The following is a 24,989-nucleotide window of genomic DNA, read 5'->3' as shown; positions in this document are numbered from 1 at the left end:
CAATAATTTGTTAACAAGGAGGATCTGCCATTGCTAAAAGACTAAGCTGCAACACAAGAACACAATTGGCATGAGCTACATTTCAAAACCTGAGTGGAGCCATATCATCTGTTGTTTAATGGGAGATTTCACAGTTCTCTGTCACACTAAAGTTTCTGCATTTGCATTTGATACTACAGATACACTTTCCACCCTGCACCTCCTCCCCAGAAATATGTGCCTCTAAAGGAAATGAGGAGATCAGTTCGAAGACAGGTGGAAATTCAATTCCAACAAAACTAGAAAATTTTGAATAGAATATTTTTATCTAGGTAGTATTTGTGAGCCAGAGCTCTGACAAGGACATATTGTAAACTCAAAAAAAAAAAAAAAAAAAGAAAGAAAAAAAAAGGAAAAAAAAACCAAACCCATTCCAGGTCTAAAATAAAAGCAGTGCTATTTAATTACTTCACTTTAATTACTTTAATTACTTTAATTTCTCCTCTCACAAAGGCATAAGCAAATAAAATATTTTAGTATAGAGCTGTGATTTCTTTTGGCTTTGGCCAGGTTGACAAATAAAACTAGCATAAACCTCAAAACCTGGGAGGCAAACAGTTATCTCATTAAAGTGCAGCACATTAACTTGCCATCAGCTCTGCTGCGTGCTGTGCTGTGAATAAATTAAATGAGAATTCAGAAGAATTCTGACTGTCTGTGTCTGACAAGCTTTATTACTGTGCATATACCAGCAATCATCTCCCCATTTTTGCAGGGGAAAAAAAAAAAAAAACCACCAAAAAACATTAAGGAGGCAAGAGTGAATCAGTCCAAGTTTGTCTCTTCTGGCAGCGAAGGTTTATAAGCTAAACTTGTAATATAATGCCAAAAATGGCCTCACAAAAATGTTTTGATGGCAAATGCACTAACGGAACGGATCTTTTGGAGAGCCACCAGTAAAGCAGATATGTTGGTTACCTACCATTAGCAGCTTCTCCTTGTGGCCAAACCTACTGAGAGTCTGTGGTTTATGCAAATACAATCCAAGCTCTCTCGAATAGAAATGCAACCTGAGCACTGACTGATGGATTTTGGCTCAGTCTGGCACAGGGGAGGTCACTGAATAATATATTTTCCTGGGACTGTAGGAAACATTTCCTTGCCTTCTGAAGTTCTTTGTCCTTTTTTCTTGTAGCATTACTTTATTTTGGAGCATGAAGAGGCTCCAGTATGTTGGCTGTGTGTAATCCATTTCAATGAGACAACACTTGACCATGAAAAGCAGGTTTTAGCATTTCTTTTATACTATATTTTCTAAAGTTTGATTTCACTAATGGAAATCAGGATTTCTGACTACCTTCATGTATTTCAAAATACAAACATAATAAAAATTAATGCATTTTAATGAGGCAAAACCATCAAAAGACCAAAACACAAATGAGGGCAGAAGTGAGACAACTATCACTCTAGCTGGTTCAGGTATCCCAAGACACTACCAGAAATGTGAGTATTCAAGACTGGAAGCCGTTGATCCAACAAGATGAAGGAACATGCAACTATAGAAATTTTTTTATCTCTGCTTGCATTCCATTATTCTTCAGATATGCTAAATAATAATGTATTAATATATGGTCTCTGGCATGAGCTTTAGAAGACCTTATGGCTGGTTTAGCTCAATGAATGCAGCAGTATGTGATGACCATCAAAGTGTATGCAAAAGCAGAATTTGGAACATTGGCAAAACTTCAAATAGAAGCACATGGTAAGAAAGGTCACCGAGCATGTCCGGAGAAGGACAACAAAGTGAAGGGTGTAGAGAATAAATCTTGTTACAAAGTGGCAAACAAGTGGCTGTTATAGTGGAGTGGTTTAGCTCGGAGAAGAGGAGGCTCAGGGGAGATTTCACTGCTCTCTAAAACTCCCTGAAAGGAGGGTGTAGCCAGGTGGGGGTCAGCCTCTTTCTCCAAGTAACAAATTAAATGAAAAGGAGAAATGGCCTCAAATTGTGCCAGGGAAGGTTTAGATTAGGAAAAATTTATTCTTTCTTCTTTAAGGGATTGCAAGCATTGGAACCAGCTACCTAGGGAAGCAGTGGAGTCACTATCCCTGGAGGTATTAAAAGATGGACAGACATGGAATTAAGGGACATGACTTAGTGGTGAATCTGGTAGTTTAAGTTAATGATTGACTAGATAATTATAGAGGTCTTTTCCAACTAAAATGATTCTATGACTTTCTTTTATGACACAAAGCATCTTAGCCTCTGGCAAAATAAAATTCTGTAGCCCCATGCTCATTTAACTTGCAGATGCATTAAACCATATAACGTCAGCAAGTCTCTTGGACAGGAGCACACTGAATTTCTAGAAGTTCAGACTGATGGGGAATTAAAAATTAACCTTTTACTCATCAATATTTCAATGCCCTATTAGATTCCATTCAGTAGAGAACGTCCTTAGCACATGTCCTTACTAAACAATCAGAGCAAAGCTGGCGAGGATGACAAGCATTTAACTGAAGAAATTACAAGGGCATAGAATTTGCCTAAAGCCTCCAGAGATATGGCCTGTTTCATTGTTAAAGTTATATTGATCAGATAACACAAGTTAGTCTACAGATAAAATCTGTGCATTCCACACAAGGTTCCCTCTGATGTTAGTCAGAAGTCCTGAAGGAACTCACCCCGCCCTGCAGACCACACAGAGACAGTACTTGCCCAGGGAATATGTTAGCTACTAAGGAGGCTTGGAGGCAGCAAAATGGCATTTGATCTGTGGCCCCAAATCCTACAGTTTCATTACAACAGACAAAGCATCAATTCCAAGCCACTCACAGGGAACATGTCTATGATAGGGTTACTGAGCCCAAGTGTAATATTGCAAACATGTAAATTTAAAGTGTGGGGATGCTCTAAGTGCCTGGTACCCACCTGCAGCAGAAAAGTGGATTGTAGCTCTCACAAAGAGGGCTTCTGGGGAATTAAAGCCCCTCCACAGCAAAACACAATTCCCATATCCAGATTTTTTTCTCCCTACCAGGTTTCTCCAGCCAAATCAGACAAGATGTGTACAGGTGTTGGGGGTGAAAAAATAAATGGAGAGAAAGGAATTAACTACAATGTACCTTTTAAATGGGAATTGTCCAGACACTGATCTGGCAATTTAAATTAACTTCTCTGGCATTTACAAGTGGTAAAGAGTCAAGATATTAAATATCTAGTAAATAATCTGCTTTGAAAATATGCTGTTTGCCTCAGTACAGGAATCACTATAACCTACCTGAGCAGACACAACTTCTGCATGTTCTCTGAGAGGTTCAACTGCTCAACTGCTTCTGCCCTACCTGGTGTAGGGCACCCATATGTTCAACTGCCACACACAGAGAAAACAGAGAAATAGAGAACTACAGAAAACAGTGGCAATGTTTACTCTGAAAAAGGACTGTTGAGCTTTTCACGGTTTCCTAAAAAGACATAAAAACTTTCTAAACAGGTCCTCCTTTTCTAACTTATTTATCTGTCACTTGATTTGTCCCATATTCTTTGTGCAGTTTGCAAAATAAAGTTTAATTTCATCCTTCACAAACTTTCAACAGGGAGCTGTCACTTGGAGGAAAAAAGCACAGAAAAATAAATGTGCACATATATATGCATACACACATATGTATCGGAATCAATGCAATGATTAATACACATCCAAATTATTATGCATTCCAACCAAGTGAATACTTTACATCATGTGAAATCTTGCTCTTTATATGTTAAAGGGGAACTCTGCTTTCCTGGGGAAGGAAAGTGTTCTTTTGTTTTCAAAAAGGCAGATTTCAAAACAATCATGATTTGGCCCAGAATTAGTCTTTCAGTTCCTGAGATGCCCACTCTCACTTAGTCTAAAAAAGCCCAGCAGCCAATCCAACACCAACTGTGGCTTGTCATCTTGTTCGGTTTTGGAGCGGGGTTTATCTGTTTATTTGTTTGGTTTGTAAAGTTTTTGTGGTTTTTATATGTTTGCTTGTTTATTGGGATTTTATAAAGAATTTTAAATTTTACTAAAATTACCTCTGTGTGGAACTTAAGTTTGCCAAGCCACAGGCAATGTCTTCCCTGGACATCTTACAGTCTACAAGGAGGAGAGATGGACAGACAAAAAAAAAAAAAAAACCAAAAAAACCCAAAAAAAACAACAACAACAAAAAAAATAGTGAAAAAACTGAGAGAAATTTTGAATGCATTCTCTTATTAATGTTGGTTTGGTCTCCTGTACCCCACACAGGAAGAGTAACCCTTCTCAGCTCTCCTACACAGAAGGGTGGTCTAACGGGGACCTGACTCAAAGCAAGACCGTGCTCATCTCTGGCAAGTGTTTGCTTATGAAGATGGCCCTGCTTATTGCAGGGGGCTTGGATGAGATCAACTTCAAGGTCCCTTCCAAATGAAACTATTCTGTGACTCGGCAATTCTAAGCATCTGCACAAATTCAACAAGACTTAGAATAACACATAACTACTCCTTTCAGCACATGAGGATTATGCCCAAAAAAAGTGCAGATCTTTGATCTTCAAGCCCTCACATAGGATACCCAAGTGAGAACACTCAAATTTGCACAGAGGGCAGAGGGCCAGGTTGGTCCTGTGGGTACATTTTTAACAATGTGTTTCAAAGAGCTAACTTCTATAGATCAAGAAGAAACCCCAGTGACTGAAGCACCTCTTTGTAGTAAAAGTGAGTCAGCTGTCTTGAAGCCCAGATATGACTGATACTAGTCCTTCCACTCATATTCAAGCAGATAAGTTTGCTACAAAGCTCCCTGTTCAGCTGGTTACAATATTTGATGAAGAGAAGGTTAATTTTTTTGGTACTTTTAATAACCACCTCTCAAATCAGCGGCACAGCTGGTGTTTGACACAAGGGTAAGGACACTGAATATTGCCAGCTCCAACATATCAATTAAGTAGCGATGAACTCTGAGAAGAAAAGTCATACTGTGTTTTAACCTCTTTACCCTGAAGAGCTGTAGACAAGATAATTTATTGAGCAGATCAGTAGAGGTGAAAGCCTAACTCAACATGTGGAAAAAGCCCTGAATGAATAAATTACATATACACATACACACATGTATATATGTATAGATATAGATGATATAGATATAGACAGCTATACACACATACAAATTTTAAAAAATCTTCCTACGTACGTGCATATTTATATATATATGAATTACAAGGTTTGCAAGACTCCTTTGAATGTGAGCCTAAAGAGTACCCCTGCAACATGTACAGATACCTTCAAAAGGCTGGGATAGATTCTTGCAGTCATTTATTACATCCTAATCCCACTCACCGTAGTTTCCAGGAATAAAAGAACACACGATGAAATCAGCAAGACATCCAGACTGAGACAGACAGTAGTCTGCTCTGTACTAGGGATGTGGGAAGTACCCTGAACATGGTCACAGAATGGGGTCATTTTAAAAGTGTCTTGAAAACATGAAAAACTTCTTGTACACAGGGGAGCCCACATGTATTTACTTAAGGCTCAAAAGGGTCAGCTTAGGGCCACATGTACATGGACCTCAGCAGTGACCTAATTCTGACTTCTTGAGAGCATTGTTTAATGAATTCCAGAAGCATCTAGAAATTCAAATTTTAACTTTTACCAGTTGCCATGAAAGTAAAATCATATATCCATGCTACCCGAGCAAGCCAGCCAAAATCCTAAAGAGCACTTGTTAAATACATTGAGTATCACAGATATTCAGATATAACACAAAATATATGCATTCTGCTAATCTTCATTTGATACTAAGCATGTGGAAGCCTCAAAATATATATGGATATTTATTTCTTCTGAGGCCAGTACTAGTTATAAACAAGGAACTAAAAATGTTTTCGCTAACTTTACTCTTCTGCTGATAACTTACCAAAAAGGTTTCCTGTCTTTATAGGGATTGCATGTTTTTATTCATTACGTTAAAGCTGAGCTGTTCTCACTCCAAGCATAGGATTCACTATTCATATTATGTATCCTAGTCCACAGTTTCCTTTGAAACAGCAAATTTGGCCAGGACTAAAAGCACTGTCTGAACTTTGCAGCCTATTTAGCAGTCAGATTCATCAATTTATTCTCCTATGAGTAGTGGTGGGTAAACTCCCACAAATTGTTTTCCCAGACATAATTGCTTTGTGTAAGAAAGGTTATGCAAGTGTTAGGGAAGTTCACTTGGCCAGGGCATTCAAGGAAGACATTTTTGTAATTTTAATTTACTATCCCCCAAATATTTGCAAGCTACTGAACCAGTGTCACAGCCACACTGCACCCTATTCCCATTCTGACTTTTCCTGGGTAAGCATCTAGAATTTAAGGTTCTGTAAAATATCTTGAGAACACAGTTCTACCTCAGAAATTTTGAAGACAAAAAGAATAAAATTTAGATAGAAAAACTGAATACAAAGTATTGCTGAAAACAATTTCCTTATTGCTATACTTTGTTCTCCTTGCTCTGTCTAATACAATCTACCCCACTGTGGTCTATGTTTATAAATTTATTCTAAACAGTCCATATTTGACATCTTACTCTGCTACAGGGCACACAAAAATACAAAGAAAAGCCCTTACCAAACATTACTTTTTCTTTCAAAAAAGGATTAGAAGATAAAATACCTAATTCCAATGTGTCAAAATAAGAGTTTGATTTTTAAAATATTAAAGATGAAAAATATCACAATTAATGTGAAAAGACAGAGTAAGGAAAAAAATATTCTAAAAGTAAATGTGATTACACTATCTGTTATGTAAAGCAAATAATTAAGTCTAGTAACTATGAAAGGAAGAAATAAACTAAGGAAAAAATCTAGTTATAAGGAATTGTTGAAGTCACGATTAAATGTCCTTAATTAACTGTGCCACAACTACTGTTCCTTGTTCAGTCAGGAGAGCAATATTGTCCCAGCCAACATATTCTCTATATAATGTCTAAGTGAATATTTTCAGATATCACTGCCTGCTTCTGGCTCCTAAAAACTGAAGTTCTGCTCTTAAATGCCAAAAAATGACTCAGTGCTTCAGAGCATGTACAGGTGAAACAATAATTGAGTCATCCAGGTGAAACTCTTTCTAAAGCAGGCAACAAATTTGGCATTGAGGTGAAATATCCTTTCATAACCTTGTCAGAAGTAGCCTCTGTCTCTTGAGGAATTTTTTTTAAATCTTATTTATTTAAGATAAAGTAGTGATAACGGTTTAGTTTCTGCAATATGTGATTTAAAGATCTCTGCAAAGTGGTGAAACTATCATACTTTCCAGGTCATGCATGTAACAGAAGAAGGCTTATTTTTGTTAGACCCAAAATAACAAGACATGTCCATTTCATAAAATATTTTCTATATCTTTAAGTCACTTAAGATATAACATGAATTTTTTATGTGTATTCAACTATCAATCTACACTTACACATTCTATTGTTCAAGAGTGCCTGAAAGGTAGTATTTTAGAGGAAAGTAATTTTACATAGCTGGTTTATAGAACAGAAAAACCCAAGGGGATTAACAGACAATATCTATAGATTCAGACCAAAATCATATTAGAATAGGCTATTGAACAAACACAGTTGCAACAACTTCCTCCACAAGATAAGTGGCATTAAAAATTGGAGGCTGGAATATACTTTAATTCTTGAGTATTTCCAGCCCATCTTTACTCTTTGCCAGGAGTTTCCATCCCACAATTCCTGTTTCTGATCTAAGTCTACACTCACCAAAAACTGAAGTATGTAATTCCAGCAGATAAAAACAAAATTAAAAAAAAAAAAGTAAATCTGTATTTTAGACATCATAGAAAGGGAAGCTTTCAACAAGAAATCCTAATATGTGTAGTTTCAGTAAAGTACAGCATTCTGTACAGAGACATTTAGCTCCCCCCAAATGAATCCTTTACAAGAAATAAATATTCATAAAATGACCCAGACACAAGTTAGAAAATTCTCCATGTATGGAAAAACTCACATAATAAAAACCCTTAGAGGCTGACCTGAGAGGCTTTCTGAATAGAACTCAATGGACATTTTTCATGGTCCTGAAAAAGAATGCATCTCTCTACTCAGCAGCACCAAAAATCTTAGAAGTGTTTCAGTGAAACCAAAGCAAAGTTTATGTCAGTTTCAGTAGCTAACATAACTGCTAGCATATACAAAGCAGCTGGCAGATCTGCTCTTGCTCTTCCCTGCAACTCTGCATATGGTCACTTCTGGAGAGCAGGACAATGGGGACATGGCAGTACTGCTATTTACATGTCACTTTAAACATAACGTCTCGGTTTGAAATGAACACTTTGGGTTTGATAGAGCTTGCAATTACTGAAATAATACACTTTCAATGATTGAAGTAAAACTTTCCATTTTTGAATGACAGAATGGCTAAATTATATCCCAAATGGAGTACTCCTTTTCTGCTGTCCTTCATCAACTGTGGGTGAAGAAATGCATTTATTACTTTCCAAGTTCTTCTCCTCATAATACAGCATTTACTGGAAAATGGACAACAACAGTAAGGGCATTTCAGATCATGGTTCCTTTACCTCTAAGGCCACAAAAGGTAATGGTTATTGATGCTGGACTGTTGCCTTGCATGGAAGAAATCAGTTCAAGCCATGGAATAATTCAATTCAATAGACTCCACTGCAACTCTGAAACCTCATACTAAGATGGAGTGCTTTTTCTGGAAAGAACTCTGATCTCACTTTTAACAGGTTTCTCAATCTATCAGTTGTTCTAGCAGTCTCATCGGTAAAAACATACAGTTTAATTTCAAGCTGAAAATATATGGAGAAAAATTACTTTTATATTTCACTTCTTGACTAACTCCAGAGCATGCTGTGATAGTTATAATCCTACCAGAAAACCATTCTGAAAAATCATTGCTCATATTCTTTAATCAGACTCAGAAACATTTTCAAACCCTGTAGGAAGAGACAGCTCCATCAAAAATATGACTCTCACAGGGTCTCTTAATACCAACCTTCTTCATGGTCTTGATGTAGCAAATGGTCTCTTCAGGATTTCATAATTTCTAGTATCGGGATAAAATGTGTCATCAAAAGCTTTAAAAGGACAGCTTATGGAATAACTTACGAGACATAATCTTCAACTGACACCCAAGGATACAGAGACTGAAATGCACAGGCAGAGCAAATATCTCAGCATCTTCTACTGGTATTGCCACTTCCTTCTCTTCCTTTTCACAGGGATAAGCAATTCCTCATCATTTGGTCTTCTTGAGGCTCTGAAATTCAACTTTGACATACTTAACAGCAATACCCTCTTCCTGGGCAACCAAAGAACTGTGATTATGGAGCACAGCACAGGCAAAAACATACTTTTATAAAGAATGACACTGTCACCTGCTTGAACCCCAAACACACTTCGAAAAGCATAATGCCTTTATGAGGCCAAAAAGAGGATTGCGTTAAGGGTGGAAGGGCCGTCAAAGCAGAATGAACAGAGTAAAAAATATTGCAGGGATTATGGTGTTTTGGCTTGGTTCTTTCATCCCTTTGCAGATACAGGGACAGCTCAGAAAGTCTGCATCACTGCCTGAAAAAGAAGATAACTTGGTATCATGTGGACTCCCCAAGAGGTACCCCAGCATTTTAACACACATATTCAGAAACTGCAAACTGAAAGTAACAGGAATTATTTTTCAATATATATTACAAGAAAAGCTTCAAAGAGGGAGACACTAGTCATTTTTTCTAATCACCAGACCTTTTATTTGCCTTCATCTTATGGAAGTATTTCTACAACACAAACCATGACTAGCACCCCAGAACAACACATTGAGAGATCAAATTTTCTGTCTGAATCTTGCAGAAGTTAAAGATAAAATGCTGCCAGAGAACAATAACAGTGTAGGCAGTACCAGAAAATAATAGTTGAGCCATCCTAGCTGAAATCTGATGGGAAATGAACTACAGACAACAGTTATACAGTTTGTGGTCAGGTGTGTCCCATGTGTCAGCTAATCTCAAAGTATCACTGTATATTGAAAAGTAGTATTAGTTTTAATTGTTAATATACTTCCTTGCATCGTCCCTGCTTTAACATTTTTTTCTAGGATAGAATGTGCCTCGATTCCAGCAAGTAACTAAAATATAAATTTACTTCTCACCTGAGTTACTCCAAGGACTAATTAAGGCCCAACTGGAAGTTGTCCTCCTGCAGTTGAAGAGAGTTTTCTTATAGCATAAACAGTTCTATCAGCAGGATGGTTCATGTAAAAGACCTTACTGGTAGGAGAAGAATCCAAAATTTGCTGCTTAATAAGTAGTGACTTCTGCATAATCATCAGGGTGTAATTCAGTTGGTTCAGATCTGTCACACACACAACAACCTAGACACAAGCTCCAAGGTCACAGACGTTGGCACTTTACCAGACAGACCTACTCATCACAAAACTTCGCTATAAAAGAGTACTGCATTTTGACAGAGCTTCAGATGCCCCCTGCAGAGAAGAGCTCAAGGAGCGAGATAAGTCATGTAAAAAAATTCAGTCTTCTGGTGCCTGCCCAGGCTTTTCATATGGCATGGGAAAACTATCCACCAAGGCATTCACAGCATCAAGTTTTATTCAGCAACAGCTGGGGTAAGCCAGCTCATAGCCTGACTTTGCAGTTAACTCTCTAAATTTACAATATCCTTCCAAACTTCCAACTGTCCCTGATGAAGAAATATAAATGCATCTTAATTGCTATTCTCTAAACTACTTCTTCTAAATGCTTTCGGACAGAAATTAATCTCAATTCAAGAGAAATCAACAAGGCAAGGACGAATATTTTTCATCGCTTAAAAAGTTTCTGGAAGTGTTTTGTGGAGAGCCCCCTCATGAGGGGCTCACCTGACATGCAGCCAACAGGTGCATCAGCTGCAACAGACCAGCACTCCTGGAATCCATCTGACATTATCCACATGCAGCCTAACGTGATTCTTAGGGATGGTCCTGTGCAGGGTCTTAAAAGTCCCTTCTAACTCCATTTATTCTATGAATACTGCATCTCATTTGCAGCCACACCAGACCCACCTCTTCTTCGTTTACCATCATGACTCTGCTAACAATAGCAGTGGTGATTTCTTCCCAGCTGCCCCACCTGTTATAATCCCAGCCTCTCCTCTCTCCAAGTCTCATCCTGAATTTAACATGCTTTAAATCCTCCTTCTAAAAAGAAATAACGACTTTCAATTTATTTTTACCCAAATCAAGTCCATTTCTCTGTGATACAATACAGGCCACTATGTTCATGCGCTTCTTTATGTTGATATTACTTGTATATTTCAATAATGAGCTTGTTCTCAGCTAGGCTGTTAGTGAAAAAATATTAAACAAAACACAACCCAAACATTGCAGCAATGAAGAAGCACCCTATTCAGTAACCAGTTTTACCAGTTCAGTGCTGTCTTTACCAGGAAGCCATTCAGATTGACTGGATGCAAACACTGCTACCAAGATTTATTCTGATTTTTTTAGGAAGTATCATACACAACAGGACAACTGTAAAGGAGTTTTAACCTGTTGCTTTGACAAAGTCATTATTCATCCCAAAGTCATATTTCACCCCAAAAGATACTCCTTGACTGAAGTCATCATGAATTTATTACCAAGAAGAGCAGCAGGAAGTGCACAACAGCAGGCATATGCTTTTAGAGCTTCAGTAATTTGATATTCTGATTTAAATTAAAGTTATAAAAAAATTTAAAGCTACAAAAAAATTTTGTCAACAGTTTTCACTTTAAACACCTAGCTTGGCACTCATTAAGTACTTCAATACTGCAATATTGCTTTATTGTAGCACAAAATTGTCAAAACACAGCCCCATTCTGCTGTGAGCTTGCAGAAGCCTTTTACCTACACAGTTTATCATTCATTTTACTAAAATTTCACATCAGATTCTCCCACTTTTTTTTAAGTAAGGCCTGGGCTGCAATGGTATATAGACTTTTCTCTCCAAACAGGGGTCCTGAGCACAAAATTTATAGCCAGGGGTAGCACAGCAATGCATGTTTTCAAAACAGACATAAGAACAGCAGAAGTAAAATACCTTTTCAGAGCCCACAAAAGACTTAGCAGCTGGTGAAATGCTTGGCTATATCCTGTAATTTAGCAGTAAAATGAAGGCCTTGTTACTGTAAATTTCACTTATTTTCCCCAACAGCAGTGTAATTAATACCTGTGTCCCCTCTTTCTGAGCACACATTTTCCTTAACTTTTGCTGAAATATTCAAAGCAAAATTGGCCAACAAAAGACTCCTGGCTATGCTCTAGATGCTTTCTGAAGCAATGCTTTGCAAAAGAGATGGAGCTAAATCTGGTAGTGCTCACCCCCTAATCTCCAGGCAGAGACTTAGGGTAGTAACCTAAATGGCTCATCTGCATACATCCAGCCTTCAAAATATTTGTTTCTTTTTTTCACTTTATTATCTTTCTTGCATCATTTTGGGAGCATGGATGAAGCTACTAGAGCCTTCATTCTTTCAGGCAATCTCATGAGGCTCCCAAGTGGTCACACCTTGCTTCTCTCCCCACTGGAATACATTAATGAATACAACAACATGAAACTTGCTTAAAAACCTTCACATCAGGAAACAATTCCACACTTTGGTTCTTTTGCAACAAGTGACTGAAGGATGCAGATAAAACCAGCTGTCTGTGGTTTCCAGACCAAAAGGGGAAGAAGTGCTCCAGATGTTACAAAGAACATCCAGTGCAGTGTCGAGGAGGGCTGGCATGCAACTCCAAGACAGCACACACAACCCCTAATGTAACTCAGACTGTGCTGCTAACTGGCCTCCCTTGCTCTGCAGAGCTTGCAAACCCCCCATTTAGCTGGAGCTGCTGTAACCCTTTATTTGATTTTCAAGTGAGGCCAGAAACCTTATCTCCTGCAGCTCACCCTCTAAATCATGGAGATCTGCCAAACCACTTACAGCCTGATCTCACCTCTGACTGGTCCTTCTATTCAGAGACCATTTCAGAGGCATGTGATGCAATGCAGTGCTTTGTATGCCATCACATTTGATGCACATGTGTTGCTTTCCTGTGAACGTTTCCTTGCTGGCATGACATAGTCCAAAGCACACAAATCTCATGTACAAGACATAAAAACCTGACACATCTGCTGTCATGAGAAGCTTTGTACACCCTCTTTCTCCTCTAGGCTTCAGAAAATGCATGATTTAAAGGTCAAGTCTCTAAATTAAGATCTATAAAACACAGACTCATTTTCTATTCCTGCCTCAGCATCCCCTATTTTAATCAAGTAATTTAGTTTTCCTGTCAACAAAACATGGAAAACATCCTGTCATAATAGAGAAAATGAATCCTTTATAATTTGTGTTTAATATGGAGGCTATGGAAGCAGTTAAAACGTGCACACACCTTCCATGCTCTGACTATCAGACTTTTAGACAAGCTTTAAGCCTATGTCTTTGGCTCAAGCATCAGCAAAGGCCATTAGTCAGAAACCCTGTTCTAGACCAGCCCCACCACCAGTCGTGGGGTGTTTTCACATGCTGGGGAAGAGCTGTATTTATTTGGCAGGAGTAACGTTGAAATACCCACATCTGATCACTTGCAGAGTAATGTCTCAAGGATCTCCAGATCTATTACTCTTCCCAGTGCCCAGTCTAGGTATCAAAAAGTCCATAAATCCTTACCTTCAATGCGACAGAGAAATCTATGCCATGTTTTTGACAGCTACTTTTCTGTTCTTCCCAGCATAATTTAGACTATCTGTTTTCAACCCATCTCACACCAATGCAACATGAAAATTAGCCTAGATCAAAGATCAAAGGATGAGGATTGGTCTTTTGGAAGAAACTGCTCAGAAGAGGTATGATGAGCCTTGGTGTTCCAGGGCTTCAAAAACAGAGCAATACTGCTGTTATGAAACAACCATATGCAGACTCAAATAACTCAAGTTTTACAGACCTTTCTTGAAGAGTATTTTCTGTTTCAATGCTTATCTCAATTCCACAGTAATTCCAGGAAAAAAAATCACTACATCCACACTAGGAGACAAAACCCAGAAATTTCAACCTTTACTTACTCTTGTTCCAAGAGTTCTCCAGACCTCAATTACATCAACATCTTAAAAGATATGTTAAGACTTTGTAAATAAGCTAGCTTGTTTTTGAAATACTTTGGTCTAAATATTAAAGTGTATTGCTACAAATAAATGTTAATATACGGTATTTTCTACAGTAAAAAGGAGCAAGTCTGTGAAAGGCCTCCTACCTCAAACACCATTACAATACAGATAAAACCCAAAATATTACTTAGTGGTATTTCAGTCTCAAAATAATCAATTAGACTATATGCTATTTCCTCTTCTGTACATAAGGTTTTGATCTAGCACCATTAGTCATCACAGTGTATGTGTCAACTGACTTTGAAACGCAATACGTAAAATCACCAAAACTGCTTTTCTTTTGTTGTGCCTTGATTTATATTTAGGTCTTAAGCAAAGATAATGGAATTTTTGGATAAAGCTGAGACATAAATCTTGTGATTTTTTTCCCTCTGAAAACAGATTATTTTTTCTTTAATGTAGCTATTTATAACGGTTCGCTTACAGACTATAAGCGACATAAACCAGAAGTTTTCTTTCTGACAAATGCATTACATTAGGTGTTTTAGAGGGCCGTATTTAAGTTCATCATCTAGTCAGCATTGCTTTCTTCAGCTGTTTAGAGCAATTTATTCATCATGAGCTAACTGAGGTAGACTCAGCTTCACCCTGCATAGTGCATAAAGCAAAAATACAGTTACAGCTCTGATTTAGTCACATTTCATACAGATCTGCATTTACGCATGGCATAAGGCAGTGGAAAACCAGACTTGGTTAGATTTGTGTCAAAATTTCTCCTCTGATTGAGTGAATCCTGTTGTCCAATAAACTGCTGAAAACTAATCCAAAGGAAAAAGAAAAGCATCCAAACCACAAACTAAGTAGAACTTAAGGAAAAAAGTTCACCTTAAACATAGTTGCTTTCTCTCCTCCTGGATCTTGCCTGGTTTGCCAGGAATTTTTAAAATGCATTACTTGGTCTTTGCCAGGAATTTTTAAAAAGCATTACTTTGTCTTACATAATAACTTGTAAACACTGTTTCATTATACCAGGCAGAAATACATGCTATCCTTTCCCCACTTACTTTCAAATGCCATTTCAAAATTGAATCCTTCTCCATATCTCTATTGCTTTTACATATCCTTTAACTATTTCTGGTCTGTGTCCCACCCTTAAGACAGAGCTGAAGTAACACATTATAGAAAGTGAGATGTAAAAGGGATTTCATTTTGCTTCTTGGCTTCTGTGTTGCAAGAACGGCATGCTCTTGTAGACAACACAATTTCAAATTGATAAGGGATTATCTCCCACTTGACTTGGAGAAGCTGCTTTCAAGGAATTTAAGTTGTTTATCAGCACTTCTGAATACCTTTTGAAATACAAAACCAATTAATAAAATCCAAATATTACAACAAAGCACCATCATCTTCCTTCTCAGGAAAATTCAAGGTAATTCACAGTCTAGGAGAGATGGCTTGAAGATTAAGAAACTTTATCTCTTTTAGCACATCTGGGAGAGCCATGCTGAATAAAGGTAAAATGCAGTTCTGAAAACTACACAGGCCAGAAGAGTAATGAGACAATTGTAGGAAAGGGGAAATATCCATTTATCCCCACCTTGTCCTTGAGCCTTTCCATGATACATACCAGAGGTGACACCAGAGTCAAGGCACTGAACTAACAGCACCTTTGATCTCCCTTCAGGACAGCACTTCCCCTGGCCCTAGACCTCCACCTTCATTTGGTTTAACCCTATTTCAATTTAAACCTCCTTCTGTTTATATGTCCAGATACAAACAGGGCTCTCTTGTAAAAATGAAGTCACTTTCTGATAGCAGAGATTACTCTTGGTTTTGTGAAGGATGCAGCCTCAAAGGAAACAGTAAGAATTCTGTAGTGTACAAAGCATATTAATAAGCAGCTAGGAACTGAAATCCCAACAGGGACCAGATCACCCAACTTCAGTGGTTTGTTCTGACCCCTGCAGGGCAGGAGGATGTGACAGGGCCAAATACATGATGGCATAAAAGCCAACCATTTCTTAGTGGTACCACAACCACCACACCATCCTAATCTCTCAAAGAAGTCAGTGCTGGTTTTATTGCTTCATACACTGTTTTCAGCAAGGACAATCTGAGGCACTGCTAGCCAGTTCATTAAAACTGGTCTTAGAAATCTCAGTTTTCTCCATATTCCACCCTACGATTTCTAAAGGAAATCCCGCCTCACACACAGCACAAGTAACAGCATTAATTTCTACATGTGCTGTTCATGCCCTACACAGTGTCCCTTGGCTTGTTTTCCCTATAATACAGCTACATCCAAAAATGACTAAAGCTGGCTTGTTTTCTCCTTATGTATTGTCAACTTTAAAAATGTTTCTCAAAACATTCACTTGGCATATGCACTAAATAACACTCGGTTAAAGGCAGGAGTCCAGCTCCCTCTCACAGTAAGAGTCTGCACTCCTAGATAAGCCTTGAAGCATGTCTGGACATGTGTTGCCCATTCCCATCCTGGACAGCCCTTGTTTTGAGGTGATCTCTCCAAACTGAAAGAACAGCTGTCAATTTTGCACCAGAAGCAGAGGAAGGCAAAACTCCAACTGAGCTACACTTTGCAGATTATAGTTCATCAAAATTGAGTATTTCCAGTTTCACTTCAACCATGGAAATGGTGAGAGAACTATGCAAGACAGAGGAAAAGTCAAAGCATTAGAAACAAGCCAAACCAAACAACTAACACAAACAATGGCCCAAGACAAATAATTCCAAGTTTGGATTCATATGGTCTAAGTGTCCTGAATTTAAACATACAGGTTTTCTATATCAAGAAATACTTATGCAACCCCCCAAAACTGTGGGGTTTTTTTAGTGCAGTGAGGATGCAGATGAATGCAAAGACAGCATCTGCTACTCAGTGTCCAAGCTAGATCTTTGCCTCTTCCAATCAATACCCTCCTCCCCCTTTCTGACGATTAGGTTATCCGGGGAATTTCTGTTCAAAATCATCCAGCCTGTTTGTTCCACCCCAGTGAATGAATCACTCCTATTCCTAACACACTGCCATGCAGAGTGCCAACACAATCTTCACTGCTTTCCAGCAATGGAAAAAGCAACTGGCAGGTGCCTCCTGCAGCAGCTTCAATGTGATCTCCTGACCTGCCCACCACATGCAGATGAGTCCCTTTGGAGATGCAGGCCTTTAAGTCTGAGGGAACCCATCCAAGTGTCTCACATTTTTGGATCACACGATGGGAACATGCATTCTCACACATGAAATACATAACACACCACTACCCCAGCTTGCATGGCTTCTGATACAGTATTTGTGAACATTATATTGCAAAATTTGAGGGTTTCAGCAGAAAGAAAGAAGACTAATCCCAAAATAGCAAATCTCTTGGGATTCCTGTGCTAGCACCTAGAATAAAGCACCTGCTCAAATTTCCTCATTGACAAAGCAACTTTTGGATAGCATGCACAGTGGATGGAAAGTAGCACTCCACCAAAAGCTTATGTGAGCTTTGCAGTATAAAACAAACACCTTTTCTTCCAAAACACAGTCTAGGGGTCAGTGGAATTTTCCATAACCCACTGAGCAGACTTTCCAACACAGCACTCTTCCTACAAGCAAGGCCAGCTTCAGTATCAGTGGTCTCCTTGAGATTACCAGACCCAGCCTACACATCAGAAAATAGGGCAGAGATTTCTAGCAGGTGTCTTAAGATTTCTAACAGCTATCTTAAGATCTTCAGCACCTTCACAACTAATGAAAATGTGTCAAACTTTTCCGTTTCTCTTCCACCTTTTAATGGCAGGCATCTGAGTGAAACACCAGAAGACAATTCTAGTCACATGGTGGTTCAGGAGAGGTACAAACATGCCACTTGGTTTTGGTGTGAACACCCAGACCAACCTAAAGCATTGATTTTTGAAGCATGTATTTTGAAGGTCCAAGTTCTAACACCAGGATTTGGCAAAACTAACAAACTAATAATTTTTGAAGCTCTAAAGTATTAATTTGATTGCACAGCACTACATGCAACACATCTTTTCTACATTTTTCTTACTCTCACTTAAATCCTAGTTTAGCAACCTTTCATAATTATAAAACCAAACTGCATGGCTGCCAATGTACAAATAAAAGCCAAATTTTTAATAGGATTTAAAAAAAAATTCTATTCTAACATAAAACCACTATGGATGTCAGCATGACAACATAAACCATGAAGTATACCATTCATCTCACTGGAGTTTGTTGTGTTAAAAAAATAGCTACAGAATTTATTAAAGGCTAGATTAGCTCAGTGCTCTTTATCCTGTTTTTTTAAATTTTTTAAATTAGAAGCAAAACTCATAATGCAGTAGACTTCATGGATGGGTTTTTGCCTTGATAGCAGCAGCACATGTCATGTATCTCCAATCATCTGAAACATCCTAAGCGACAGAAGGAAGCAAAGCCTGGAACCACAACAAAGGAAATCCATTTCTTCTTTCCATCCTCTATCTTTTTTCAGTATTCTGCAACATTTTATTTTCACAGTTGAAACACTAAGTATTTAAGCATGAGGTATGTGAGCTAACCAGCTAAGAGATTGGATGAACCAAAGATTAACTTTATTTAATATGAAGAGAGACACCGTTTTAAAGGACGGCAAAGCCTCTGGAAACTGTTTTAGCAATTTGTTTTAAATTAGATTATGGTGAAAACTGAGATGGTATTAAAATAGACAGAAAAACAGAAATCTGGACTTTCTAAAATGAAATTATATATTTCAGCCTTTATGCACAGCTATTAGCTGACATTATACAGCTGTTCAAAATAATGGAAAAGATTAAACCAAGCTTTGCTACAGTAGGTCAAATGAAAAACCATTCAACTTTTCAAAAACTTAGATTAAAATCCAAACCTTCAGATTTTAAACCACATATCTTCCCAATTATATTGTCTGCAGAGTCCCAAGGGCTATACTTGTAGGGATTGCACAAGGAGATCTGTTCACAAATTAAGCACCTGTAATTTGAACCTACTCTGAAGAAAGGAGAAGATGGGAATTAAAGTTATTCTACTTGGAAATGGCAGCTTTTTGGAATGGTTAAACACAAATCTGTCTACTAAATCTGAATGGCATTTATAAATTATATGAAGTTAATTTCTAAAAAGTAGTGAGCATTTTAATAATTATTTCTATACGGAACAGTAGAAGACATTGCACAGCACCCTTAAGGGGTTTAAAATTACACTCTGCATAACTGTGTCTACCTAGGACCTGCATTTTAAACTATTTAAACCATTGAGTGTGTCTCACAGTTAAGCATCTTCAAAGCAAGATCTATTTTGCATGAAAGACAAGAGTTCATGCTGCACTACAGTAAGAACCGTAGGAAATTATCAAACATAAAACACACACCAAACACAAAGTTAAAGACTATCAGAAGGTAAGGGCAGTTTGGATACACAGAACAATCAAGAAATTTTCAGACAAGAGATAAAAAACCCCAGCAGTTCAATGAGTTGGAAAGACAGAAATAATTCCAGATGGCAACAAAGCTGTTCCTCTGCCACACCTGCCACGGTGGCAGGATGCAAGGCAGGCTGGAGAAGGCAGTTCTGCTGGAACTGAGCCGCAGGAGACACAGTGGACAGAGATTGCTGGATTAATGAACAGCTCCTGTTGGGAAACCAAGCAAAGGCAGTTTCGAATTACCTCTGGTAGCAGATGGACAAGTAACCGAAGGGTTTGAACTGTTTGATTCTTATGGCAGTGTGAGTAACCAAACAGCTTTATTTTGTGTATGCTAGAAACATGTCACAGCAGGAGAAATTAATGGCAAAGGCCACAGGAAACTGTGTCACACAGAAATATTTCTGAAAGAGTTGGAAATGACACATTAGTATGTGCAAGGCCAGTGAGAAACTGTTACGTGGATAAAAGTGATTGATGTAAAAAAAAGACCATCAACATATTAATAAAGAGCTTTCTGCTATTTGCTCATTTTCTGATCAGCAAAGAAAGCATAAGCTTCTTATTTCTAGTAGAAAAACACTGATAATTGAGTGCAAGGCACAGTGGAAAAAGAGAGACCTCTTCTAGGTACATATGCATGTCAAAAGCTAATGGTCAATTTGCATTACAGTTTACCTGCATCATTAGTTTACAGTTCTAGCCAAAGCTAATTTTGTACAGAACTGGACTCAGGCAAATGAAGCAGGGGTATTCCCTGCTAACCATGAACAGACAGACAAAGGTGAAACAGATCCCGCTTCTCAAAGACAATCACCCTTCACTCTTAAGCCAAATCCAAATCATTGGCTATTTAAGATCAAAATTAAAGACTTTCCTAATAACACTTAAACAGTGAAAGTGCTCTGTGTCTACATAACCAACGAGGAAGAACTTCTAGCCTTTTCTACGATGAAAGAATTTCCCCAGGGGGCTGAGAATGAGGAATGTCTGTCCAAGAAACAAAAATATCATATTTGCAAGCTATTACAATGGAAGTTAAAATATTTGAAAGAGAGCTGTTATGTCGACCTAGCAGTGCTGCCATTCACAAAAAAAGGCTAATATGTTCCAGCCGCATTAACTTGTTTTTCCCAAGTCTCCCCATACCATCTTCAATATACTAATACATCTTTGACATTTAACACTAGCACATATTCTCCTCTTCATAAAATAACCCCCTATGAGGTCTTACTCCTTCTTTTCAAAGTATGATGATAGTGAGAAACAGAAATTTCAAGTCTCAGAGCCTTTTTCTAAAGATGGAGAGTATTCAAAAATTCCACCTGACAACTGCTTCTTACTCGAGATGAGCCAAGCTAGTTCTACTGCATCTAGCAACCACTTTCCAGCTGATGGACAAAGAACTTTATATGTCAAAAAAAACCACAGTCTCACCTGAAAAACCACAGAAGCCAATGAGGTCCTGGGCAAATATTTTTCACAAGAATTGTAGCATTCATGTTGCATCTTCAAGCAACTAGGACACATGCTGAGGTCAGAGGTTTCTCTGCACAAGGAAATCAGAAACTCTCCTATGAAACAAAAGCTAGAAGAATCATAGCTCTGGAAAGTTATGCACTCAAGATATATTCTGGGTCTTAAAATTCCTTCAGAAGATTTCACCCGCACTATAAAGAAATGCCCTTAGCAAGCATCAAGACTGCTCACATGGCAGATCTTAGGCTAATGCCAGTTTTGGTGGAGGGAGCAGTTACTTATGGAAGAAAATACTCTTCTCCATCATAAATTATTCTTATGGACTTCTCAGATTCTTGGAATATTAGCACCAAGGGAAAAGGCAACAAATGATTACACAATTTGTACAAAGACTCTGAAATTAAACCAGATACATATTTAAAGACTGTCAGTAAAAAGTTTATTGATCGGTAAGTGGAACAATTTATAAGGAAATGCTGCCTACTGATGTCTATTTACTGCACTGCACATAACTGATATGATCAGCTCAGATTAAGGAAGGTGCATTGACACAGCAGAATACACAGATTCTCCATACTTCCCTTTTCAGCCTCAGCTTGGCAGCACAAAGACTTCCTATAAACATGCTATACAGTCCTACAAACATGCAGTGCCTTTAAAAACCTATTTCTTATTCTGGTCAAAGAGGCACAGGCAATGAAAAAGCCACATTTTATCAACTACTGAAAGATATTCTCCCCCAACAGACCAGAATCCACACTCCTCCACCTTTTACTCAGTCAAACTGTTCAGAGTTTAGCCAGGCAGATCCTTTAACACAAGAGGCAGTTTGCAAGCACTAGAAGACATACACCTTGACCCAAAGTCCTACAAATATATTATTTCATTATTCTAACTGTCATAGTAATAGAAGATTAAATATGTGTGGCACTTTCTGGAAACCAACAGATTATTTTGTTTCCAAAGACTGTGTTTCATTTCCAAAGACTGCTATTTGCTACCATTACCACTTGAGGAAAATCTTCTGCTTGCACCATAAGAGAACACAGACACAGTCAGTTCAAAGAAAGAAGAAAACCTCACAGAAAATGTATCATCCTCATATTTGGAAGAAATTCACATAGAAAAGTTTCTGACAGACAAAGCTGGCAGATGCTCTATTAGAGACTTCTGTCTCATCTAGAGGGTTCCTACAGCTGAGAAAACAAAAGGACCTAGCTTGAACTGTGGAGAATGAAATGAGTATGAGATCTTACTGAAATACTAGCAAAATCCAGCACGGATTTGAAATTTACAAAAGTATAAGAGATGCTAAATAGTATAAATTTTTACCTTCTTAAGCTTAGCAATCGAGCAATATAAGGGTGTGTGAGCAATGCTTTTAAACATATTATGAACAGAACATTCCTTCAACAATATTGTTTAAATACAGTCATGACAGAGTATGATGGGGTTTGCGGTTCTCTTTGCAATAGCTAAAATGATACAAGCGTATCTGTGCAAAGACAACAGAGTGTATCACTGCAGTTCCAAGCATTCCTTTGACACAATGAGAAACAGAGTGATGATTTCTAAAACATTTCCCCCCTAATACCATGGAACGCACTCTGTAATGGAAAACATTTTCAAGCTAATAGTTTGTTTTCTTCAGCATTAGCATTGGACTGACTGTTGAACTCTGGCTCCAGAACTGAATTTCATCCAGCTGAATTAAGGTCAAAATCAGTATTCCTACTGCGCAAGGGAAGTCTAAATCCTGCTGTTAACTTCTTCTGGCAAGGAGAAAAAAAAGGCAATGTAAGTAAAATTGTATGAATACTTTAGTACTTAAACACTAACTTCAAAAACAGTGAAAATTTTCAAAGTTATACCTATGAAGATTTGAAGGTTTGGATTACACACACACCTTGCATTACCTACTTGAATACTAGTCATATGCTAACAGCTAGTATGCACACATTATTGATGCTCAGCTGTAGACATATGGGAGAAAACTTTCCTCTAAATATTATGAAAGTCTGGAATGTTGTTTCTGCTTAAAGGATGAAACCAATCCCATGTTATCCCTTGTACTAAATACTGAGCATGTATGTTGAACACAATAATAAATATACTCTTAAAAGATAGTATTTGAACTGCACTGATACCTATAGTCTGTGTGCCATGCTCCCTTGTAGGCAAATTCATATGAACTATATTGCCACCCTCCCCTTAAGACTCTATTTGCCATACCCGGTATTTTAAAAGTGAGACAGGCAGATAAGACATCTGTGTCAATTTACACTAACAGAAGGACAAATTTCAAAGGTCTTAACACTATACCACTCAAATAATGTAAGTTTTTCTGCTAATTTCACAAAGAGCATGTCTGTATGCATTGCTGTTACATAAACAAAATCGTGCTGCCAATGTAAGGGATCAGTCTCCGCACTCACAGCCTGCAGAACTTGCCCACTGCTAGAGGCTACATAGGGATTAACTGGCACAGCCCACTGTAAATTGGTTGGTTTGTTTTTAATTTAAACACGTTAACAGGGTGTGAATGCTTGTATCATTACTGCCAAAGCTCTGAGATATGTCCACTGAGAAAAACTGCAGACAATTTTTAAAAAGAGGCTTTGAGAAAGTAAGAGAGATCTTGGTGAGATGGATGTACCAGTAACAGCCTCATGATGCTTCCTTCGACAGAGAAAGCCACTTAATGGTGATGCATAACAAAGGCAATTTTTTACATCTGGAAGCAAGCTAAGTTTCATCATATCTCCTCAAACCAGGAAACAGTCTCTAAAACAAGACATTTAACCTGAAAAACCACCATGCATCCAAAAGAGAACAATTTCTCATCATGCCAATATTCCATAGTTGGTAGGTTAATGAAAAGTTACTACACTGAATGATTTTTACAGCTCCAAAGGAATTTGATGTAACAATTGCAGATGCTGGGTTCCTATGCCTTGGAGGCACATAATTTTACACAGGATATATTCAACCAACAGCAATATTCAGTGTAGCAAATAAAATGCTAGATACAAATTGTGTAAATCCTAAGAAAGTCAGAGACACTTAATTTTAGAAGGGCACACCTGTGTCTAACTGAAACCATAGAAAAAACATTCTCACAAATACCACCTATTACATTGTCCTAAAGAATCTTTAGAGTTATAAAAACTGGTGTAATATGAGCAGTTATTACATGAAACTTGCAAGAAGTGAACATTTTTCAAAAGAAACTTAATTACATTAGAGCTTCAGCATGTCTGAAACCTCATTCCAGTTAGACACCTTAGAGAGGAAGGATGCTGGTAAAAGGGTCTTGCAAAACCTTAAGGTGCTCCCTCACACCAGAGATCATCTGAATCAATTACTGGTTTGCATTCTAACATGTATTTTGCCTAAGTCTACAACTATAGTTAATATCTTATTAAAAAAAAAAAAAAACAACAAAAAAACAGAAAGAGGACAGGAAAGAGTTCGTAGTCTGAACACCATCACCTGCCATCCCTCGTCTTATTTAAAATTGTGTTGAGATGGAGCGTTTTCTGACAGCGACATGACATGAAGCCGCACACTGCCGCAGCCTGCCTCCCCTCCCGCAGCCGCAGCCCTGCGTCCGTCCCCGCTCCGACCGGCCTCGCCGCACAAGTTTACGGGGAAAGGAGCAGGATGTGGCATTGAGGTCCTAGGCGAGGTTTACTGCTCGGGCTGCTACGCCAGTCCGGCGGTGCGGGAGCAGGCTCCCTTCCCTCCCCAGGTAGAGCCGCGCACTCCGCACCCGCCGCCTCACGGCCGCTCACAGCGCGGGGCCGCCGGAGCCGCGTCCCGCCGGCGCCCCTGCCCCACCTGCCCCGCTCGCTCCCACACACTCCCTCAGGCAGCGCGGAAAGGGACCTCCGCGGAGTTCCGCGGCAGCGCGGTGAGGGAGACCATGGAGCCCGCCGGCAGCGCGGTAAGGG

At 38.4% G+C, this 24,989-nt stretch overlaps 1 protein-coding gene across 1 annotated transcript in view; it reads right to left on the bottom strand.

Annotated features, from left to right (window-relative positions):
* The window catches only part of PLCXD3 (phosphatidylinositol specific phospholipase C X domain containing 3), a gene marked incomplete at its 3' end in the record, with an annotated part of 46,780 nt that overhangs the window by 21,171 nt on the left and 620 nt on the right, over window positions 1-24,989 (bottom strand). The window lies entirely within an intron of this gene.

The sequence above is a fragment of the Erithacus rubecula genome (assembly GCF_903797595.1).
Source record: "Erithacus rubecula genome assembly, chromosome: Z".
NCBI lineage: Eukaryota > Metazoa > Chordata > Aves > Passeriformes > Muscicapidae > Erithacus > Erithacus rubecula.
Note: the sequence above shows the minus strand (reverse complement) of the source record. Positions and strands in the feature narration are given on the sequence as shown.